This window comes from Daphnia pulicaria, unplaced genomic scaffold (assembly GCF_021234035.1).
Source record: "Daphnia pulicaria isolate SC F1-1A unplaced genomic scaffold, SC_F0-13Bv2 h1tg000078l, whole genome shotgun sequence".
NCBI classification, from domain to species: Eukaryota; Metazoa; Arthropoda; class Branchiopoda; order Diplostraca; family Daphniidae; genus Daphnia; species Daphnia pulicaria.
The window spans coordinates 1-7,500 of NW_025804791.1; the positions used below are offsets into that span (position 1 = coordinate 1).

The 7,500-nt window shown below is 49.8% G+C and overlaps 3 non-coding genes across 3 annotated transcripts in view; all 3 read left to right on the plus strand.

Annotated features, from left to right (window-relative positions):
* The first annotated feature begins 1,958 nt into the window (after nucleotides 1-1,958).
* Nucleotides 1,959-4,253, plus strand: LOC124318927. The gene has a single exon (XR_006912618.1). It is a non-coding gene; the product is annotated as a small subunit ribosomal RNA (ribosomal RNA).
* A 930-nt stretch (nucleotides 4,254-5,183) lies between these two features.
* Nucleotides 5,184-5,336, plus strand: LOC124318923. The gene has a single exon (XR_006912615.1). It is a non-coding gene; the product is annotated as a 5.8S ribosomal RNA (ribosomal RNA).
* A 641-nt stretch (nucleotides 5,337-5,977) lies between these two features.
* LOC124318924 overlaps nucleotides 5,978-7,500 on the plus strand; it is a 4,577-nt gene continuing 3,054 nt past the window's right edge. The window contains exon 1 of the ribosomal RNA XR_006912616.1: nucleotides 5,978-7,500. This exon is cut by the window's right edge and continues 3,054 nt beyond it. This is a non-coding gene — a ribosomal RNA (large subunit ribosomal RNA).

Below are 7,500 nucleotides of genomic sequence, written 5' to 3' on the forward strand. Positions count from 1 at the left end.
GAACTCGATGAGCTGTCGGTGTGTGAAATATCATTCCTTCGGTAAAACCGTTTTCGAAATTTCCGATGGTCGGTATATGTAAAAATATATCCGAACCGCGATGTGGACGGGAATTCAAACGCCCGCTTCACCGATTGGTGCGACAGCTGAGAAGCTCGTCACTCGATCCAACGACTCTTGGTCGAAAAGTTCAGAAGAGGTGCGCGCGTCAAACATTTTTTTGGTTTCGGACGTTTCGTTTCTTCGGCACGTGTGGTTTGTCTGTGGCCGTCTGTGAGAGAAATCGGACGCTTGTTCTTTGTTATTTTACCGTAACAAGACAAGACGGGAAAGATTCTTTCTTCCAAACTTACGGCATCATAACCATCAGCGTTTACCGTCAGCGACGATACGGAAGAGAAAAGAAAATGGTGCGCGTCTTTTCACTTTTTGACACCGTATCAAAAAAAAATTACCGTTCAGGCGGAAATGTGTGTGTGTGTGTGTGAGCCGAGAGATAAAAAATAAAAAAGCCACCAAACAGAACGCTTTCAAATTATTTCGTGCGGCGTGCGCATATTTCACATTTTGCCGTTTGACGGAAGCTCGTTGTGTGGAACACAGAAGTGGAGATGGACGGAGTTGAAGGGGGGCGAAGACGGCCCGGTCGGACAAAGTCAAGAGATTGAAATATACGAGAGAATTGGGTGGAAGTGATGGCAAATCTATAAAATTCAAAAATCGGATGAGATGCGAGGACCGCAAAATGTGGCGTCGACTCTGACTCTCTTTTACTACGAACTTCCCTTCGACGGAAGATATCGAGAGCTGAGCTGAGCGCCCGCTGAGTATGGCCGGCGTAATTACAAACGAGTTACGGTTGGAGCTATATCGATTGTACGTATCCCGAACGTTCATCGAACAAGCCAGATCAACTCGGCGCCCGGTAAGATGTACGCTCAGTTATGGCCATGACACACGAAGGGAGAATTCAAACGGCTGTGAGTGTACGGCCCGCCCGGAGTTGTGTGTAGGCAGTGACCTCTCAAGAAAAAACGTAAAAAATTTTTTTTTGACAGTCACCGGTCTGCGACAAGTAATCAGTACGAAACTTGGGTGCAATGCAAAAAACATTTTGAGAATCCTTGCTTGACAACAACGAATCTAACACGATAAAAAAAACGATCCCCATCGGTGTACCGCTTGCTTTTCTCGCGCTTCGGCGCAGAATCGCTTATTCAGCTGCCCTTGGAATATGTTCGTTTCGTGCATACTTGATCTCGGTCATTCTTCGGTGAACTCTTAAAGAATTGCGCACTTTTATAGGGGTAGTCTGGTTGCTTGTCTCGACTTGAAATGATTTGTTTTTTTCCGCCCATGACTTTCTATACGATGCCTCTATGCTGGCCTCTGACCGCGGTTGTTCCGAGTTTTCTCTTTCTCTTCGAAAGTCTTTGCGGAAAATTCTGCCTCGTGTGACCGTTGAGCGGTGAGGTGTGTGTGTGTGTGTGTGTCGTGCGGGGTGATGCGAGAGTGTGCCTCGGCGGTGGAAAAATAAAAATAAAACTCTGAGCCCACAAAAATTTAAAAGATGTATGCTTGTCAGCTTAGTAAAGCAGGCTTGACTTATGAGCATACAGCACGCCACATATGACCGTCGAAAACCGTAATACGGGAAAAAAAGTTGATGAATATATCAAGACCGGTCGAATGAATCCGATTCACTTTGGGCTCATAGACCGTTGAATGGTCTTTGACTTTGGAAATTGAAATGAAAAAAATCCAACAAACGGATCGGATCGGTGTTTCTCTTCACTGGGACTCGCTGTGACACGCCAGGCGTTGCGATCAAAAATTTTAGTTTCCGAAGAAAAAGAAAAAAAACGAAAAACGTGTTGATTTGGTGTGTGTTTGGTGATGCGTGGGCGAAATAAAAACCCGCAACTCGCCGGATGCATATCAAACAAACATACACGAAATACCTGGTTGATCCTGCCAGTAGCATATGCTTGTCTCAAAGATTAAGCCATGCATGTCTAAGTACAAGCCGCTAGACGGCGAAACCGCGAATGGCTCAATAAATCAGTTATGGTTCCTTAGATCCACTCCATCCTACTTGGATAACTGTGGTAATTCTAGAGCTAATACATGCACTCGAGCCTCGACTGCGGGCTTTCGGGCTCGCAGAAGAGGTGCTTTTATTAGATCAAAACCAGTCGGGGCCGGGCTTTCGGGCTCGCGCACCGTACCAATTTTGGTGACTCTGGATAACTTCACGCCGATCGCACGGCCTTCGCGCCGGCGACGTATCTTTCAAATGTCTGCCTTATCAACTGTCGATGGTAGGTTACGCGCCTACCATGGTTGCAACGGGTAACGGGGAATCGGGGTTCGATTCCGGAGAGGGAGCCTGAGAAACGGCTACCACATCCAAGGAAGGCAGCAGGCGCGCAAATTACCCACTCCCGGCACGGGGAGGTAGTGACGAAAAATAACGATACGGGACTCTTCCGAGGCCCCGTGATTGGAATGAGTACACTTTAAATCCTTTAACGAGGAACCATTGGAGGGCAAGTCTGGTGCCAGCAGCCGCGGTAACTCCAGCTCCAATAGCGTATATTAAAGTTGTTGCGGTTAAAAAGCTCGTAGTCGGATGTCTGTCTTCGGCCGGGCGGCGCCGCTCTGAATCAAGGGTGTTGCGTTTCACGCTCTGGGAGCCCGGGTGTCAAAGCCCGACTCTCTTCACGGTCGGACAACATCGCCGGAGTGGTGGTCGGTGCGTCGTTGTTGTATCTGCGGCCAGAGTTGGAAAGTTCTTTCGGGTTCTTTTTTAAATTTTGGTCGTAGTTGACTCGATTCGCTCCACCCAGTCAATCGTTCGGGGTGCCCTTCACCGGGTGTCTCGGGCGGCCGGCAACGTTTACTTTGAACAAATTAGAGTGCTCAAAGCAGGTGTATCCCAACGCCTGAATATCGCAGCATGGAATGATGGAATAGGACCTCGGTCCGATTTTGCTGGTCTTTTACTTTTGGACCCGAGGTAATGGTCAATAGAGACGGACGGGGGCATTCGTACTGCGGCGACAGAGGTGAAATTCTTGGACCGCCGCAAGACGAACAACAGCGAAGGCATTTGCCAAGAATGTTTTCCTTGATCAAGAACGAAAGTTAGAGGTTCGAAGGCGATCAGATACCGCCCTAGTTCTAACCATAAACGATGCCAACCAGCAATCCGTCGGAGTTACTCCAATGACTCGACGGGCAGCTTCCGGGAAACCAAAGTCTTTGGGTTCCGGGGGAAGTATGGTTGCAAAGCTGAAACTTAAAGGAATTGACGGAAGGGCACCACCAGGAGTGGAGCCTGCGGCTTAATTTGACTCAACACGGGAAACCTCACCAGGCCCGGACACTGGAAGGATTGACAGATTGAGAGCTCTTTCTTGATTCGGTGGGTGGTGGTGCATGGCCGTTCTTAGTTGGTGGAGCGATTTGTCTGGTTAATTCCGATAACGAACGAGACTCTAGCCTGCTAAATAGGTGACGGGTTTTATCAATTGAAACCGAAGGGAGTACGGAGGCGTCGGGATCAGGTGGCGGCGATTCGGGTCTCGGTGGGACTGGTTCCTTTAGTGAGGCAATCTCTCGGCTTGGTTTCGTTGTGCTCTGTTCGTCGGGTGTACGGCCTTCACGGGTTGGTTGCCTGGCGGATGAGGTATGGCGGGGCTTTGTCGGGAATGTCTCGCGGGGGCTGGCTCTATTGTTATTCGGTCGTCGTCATCCCCGGCGATACCTTCTGCTCTCGCGTCCGTCACGCAGTCTTCTTAGAGGGACAAGCGGCGTCCAGCCGCGTGACAGTGAGCAATAACAGGTCTGTGATGCCCTTAGATGTCCTGGGCCGCACGCGCGCTACACTGAAGGAATCAGCGTGTTTCACTCTCCCTGTCCGAAAGGACCGGGTAACCGCTGAACCTCCTTCGTGGTTGGGATTGGGGACTGCAATGATCCCCATGAACCAGGAATCCCTAGTAGGCGCGGGTCACTAGCCCGCGTCGATTACGTCCCTGCCCTTTGTACACACCGCCCGTCGCTACTACCGATTGAATGATTTAGTGAGGCCTTCGGACGGGCTTGTCGGGGTGCCGTCGAGTGGGGAGCAATCTCTGCCCGTGCGGTGCCTACCAACGGCGAGACTGAAAGATGGTCGAACTTGATCCTTTAGAGGAAGTAAAAGTCGTAACAAGGTTTCCGTAGGTGAACCTGCGGAAGGATCATAAACGAACAAGACAAATGTTTTGCGCATATGGCTTTGGTTGAGCACGAAACAACTAAAAGTTGCAAAACAAAAAAACCCCATCAAAAGTCTTTCGGCGTAAGACATCGTATGAACTATGTGTGGGTTGACGGAAGAAAATCATTTATTTTGAACGGGTATCAGGCGCTCTGATGCGCGGTGGTTTAAAGCGGATTCGCCTTTTCAAATTGATTTTTCTTTCCTCTCGGCTCAAAAAAAAACACAAAGTCTTTCGATTTGGTCTATGGCCGTGAGCAAATTCTTCCTGCTTCGATGGTGAATGTCTCTATAGATTCATTCGACCTTTAGCGGCGCTCACAGTGTTGACGTTAGTAGAGTGAAGAATACGATAGCCCGCCTGGGCCGCGAGTACCGAAGGAACAATAAAGGAGATTTTATAAAGTCTTAGTCCCTAAATCAAACACTTTGAAAAATAAAAACTCGGTGGATGGAGAGTCGGAAAAAAAAAAAACATCAAGATTTTGAACGGGTATCAGGCGCTCTGATGCGCGGTGGTTTAAAGCGGATACGCCCAATCGAAATTGTTTTTTTTTGTTTCTCTCTTCGTCTTCGGGATTTTTTGATTCTCGGTGGGGGACGAAAGTGTGAGACTTTACTCTGGACGTTCTTTTCGGGCGTAGATACTCGTGGTTGCGTGCGTGTGCGTCGTATAGACTAACACTCCAAAGCCCGACACTATGCCGTTGAAAACCGAATGTTTTTTAAGCTTGCCCTTCGCCCTCTCGATGAAGTAGGAAGAATTCAAAATCACAATAACACACTAAACCCAAATTCTAGTACGAGTGTTTATCGGAACATTTTCTTTCTGGCTTTCTTTCTCCGCCCTCGCATTCATTTGCTTGGGCGGGTTGGAGAAAAAGAGAGAAGAAAACGAATATGTCGTTTTATATACGACCCTGAACGGTGGATCACTAGGCTCGTGGATCGATGAAGAGCGCAGCAAAGTGCGCTAATCCATGCGAACTGCAGAACACATGGAGCATCGAAATCTTGAACGTAAATGGCGGCCCAGCTTCTCGCTCGGGCCACATCTGACTGAGGGTCGGTCGAATGATGAACGAACAGAGATTTTTTCAGTCTTGGTTTTGCATGTTGGGTCGCGGCGAGATTTATTTTTCACCCGGCCTGACCGCATAAAAGCTCCCGAATCTCTAACGTCTGGGTGCCGCGCGACTTAAGTGTCCGCGATGCCTCAAATACAAAAAAGGGGGAAAAATAAAAGAAGGTTCGCCCTGTTTTGTTTTTTTCCTCTCTATTCAAAAGAAACCTTTTTCGATGGCAAAACAGATGGGAAATTTTTGAGCCAACTCAAAAAAAAATTTTAGAAATAAACACATCTTCTCGAACAAGGTGTCGGCTGCGTGTGCGCGATATACCGCTTCAACGCGAGTTTAGTTGTGTGTGTGCGCCGGGCGTGTCGAAGTGTCGACCACCGCGAATTATCACTCACTCTAACCGCTCGTTATGCAAGCTTGGTTCGCGCACGACGCGTTGTTTCAATACAAAAAGCCGCAGGACGCCCTGTCACTTTTCGTAAATTAATTTTTGCGAATAACGAGAGACTCGCTTTATTTCGAAAAAAAAAAATTTGAACCGGCAATTATTCAATCTTTCCCGGCTTTAAAACGCCAAAGTCTGCCGAGCTAGATAAAGTGTTGTCTCCTTTTGAAAACAAACAATTCATTCTGACCTCAGTTTAGATGAGACTACCCGCTGAACTTAAGCATATCAGTAAGCGGAGGAAAAGAAACTAACAAGGATTCCCTTAGTAGCGGCGAGCGAACAGGGATGAGCCCAGCACCGAACCTCGCGCCCGGTTGAGCGGGTGCCGAGGAATGTGGTGTTCGGGAGGATCGTGCGCGTCTGTCCGGTATCTATCGTCCAAGTCTCCATGAACGGGGCGAGCAACCCACAGAGGGTGTCAGGCCCGTAGATAAGACGAGCCGAGACCGTGCATCGGATCCCTTCCCAAGAGTCGGGTTGCTTGAGCGTGCAGCCCTAAGCGGGAGGTAAACTCCTTCTAAGGCTAAATATCGCCACGAGACCGATAGCGAACAAGTACCGCGAGGGAAAGTTGAAAAGAACTTTGAAGAGAGAGTTCAAGAGTGCGTGAAACCGTTCAGGGGGTTAATACGGGTGGGCCCTCGAAGGTCGAACAAGTCCCCGCTCCCGGCACTTGGTTGTATGCCCTTAACGCTGCATGGAGACTGCCTGAATTGGCGGCTCTCTTGCATAAGTCGTTCTGCGATCGCAATAGCCACGCCAAGGTCCGCAAGTGGGGGGCCTAGTAGGACTCCGCGACCGACTGGGTGTCTGTTACACGGGGCGTCCGTTAGCGAGTTTCGTGGTTACCTTCGCGGGTGCCGCGATGACGAGCGCGGCGTTTCCCAACAGTACTGCCCGGTCGTGACCTGTCTCCTCCCGGGAGGTGTCGTAGCTTTTTTTTGTAAAAGAGAAAAAGTTGCGGTGCTCAACCTGTGGAGGCCCAGAGCGGAGAGTAGAAGTCGGGTCCCACCCGACCCGTCTTGAAACACGGACCAAGGAGTCTAACATGTGCGCAAGTCGTCGAGAAATTATCAAACTAAACTCGCGAGGCGCAATGAAAGTGAAGCGGCCCCGATGAGGGTGCATCCGCGAGGGGTGATCCCGTCTCGAACAGAGCGGGCGCAACCCCAGGGCGTCCGAATGCTCGCGAGATCTTTCCCCCTTAAAAGGGTTTGGTCGAGTCGGCCGGACGAACCCAGAGCGCACACGTTGGGACCCGAAAGATGGTGACCTATGCCTGGCCAGGACGAAGCCAGGGGAAACCCTGGTGGAGGTCCGCAGCGATTCTGACGTGCAAATCGATCGTCGGAGTTGGGTATAGGGGCGAAAGACTAATCGAACCATCTAGTAGCTGGTTCCCCCCGAAGTTTCCCTCAGGATAGCTGGTGCTCGCAAAGAGAACAAACGGAGTTTCATCCGGTAAAGCGAATGATTAGAGGCCTTGGGGTCGAAACGACCTCAACCTATTCTCAAACTTTCAATGGGTGAGAAGCCCGGCCTTTTTCCTTGATTGAGGCCGCGGCAATTGATTTGAATCTGAGCGCCCAGTGGGCCATTTTTGGTAAGCAGAACTGGCGCTGTGGGATGAACCAAACGCCCGGTTAAGGCGCCTAAACGACGCACATTTCGGATCCCACGAAAAGGAGTTGGTTGCTAAAGACAGC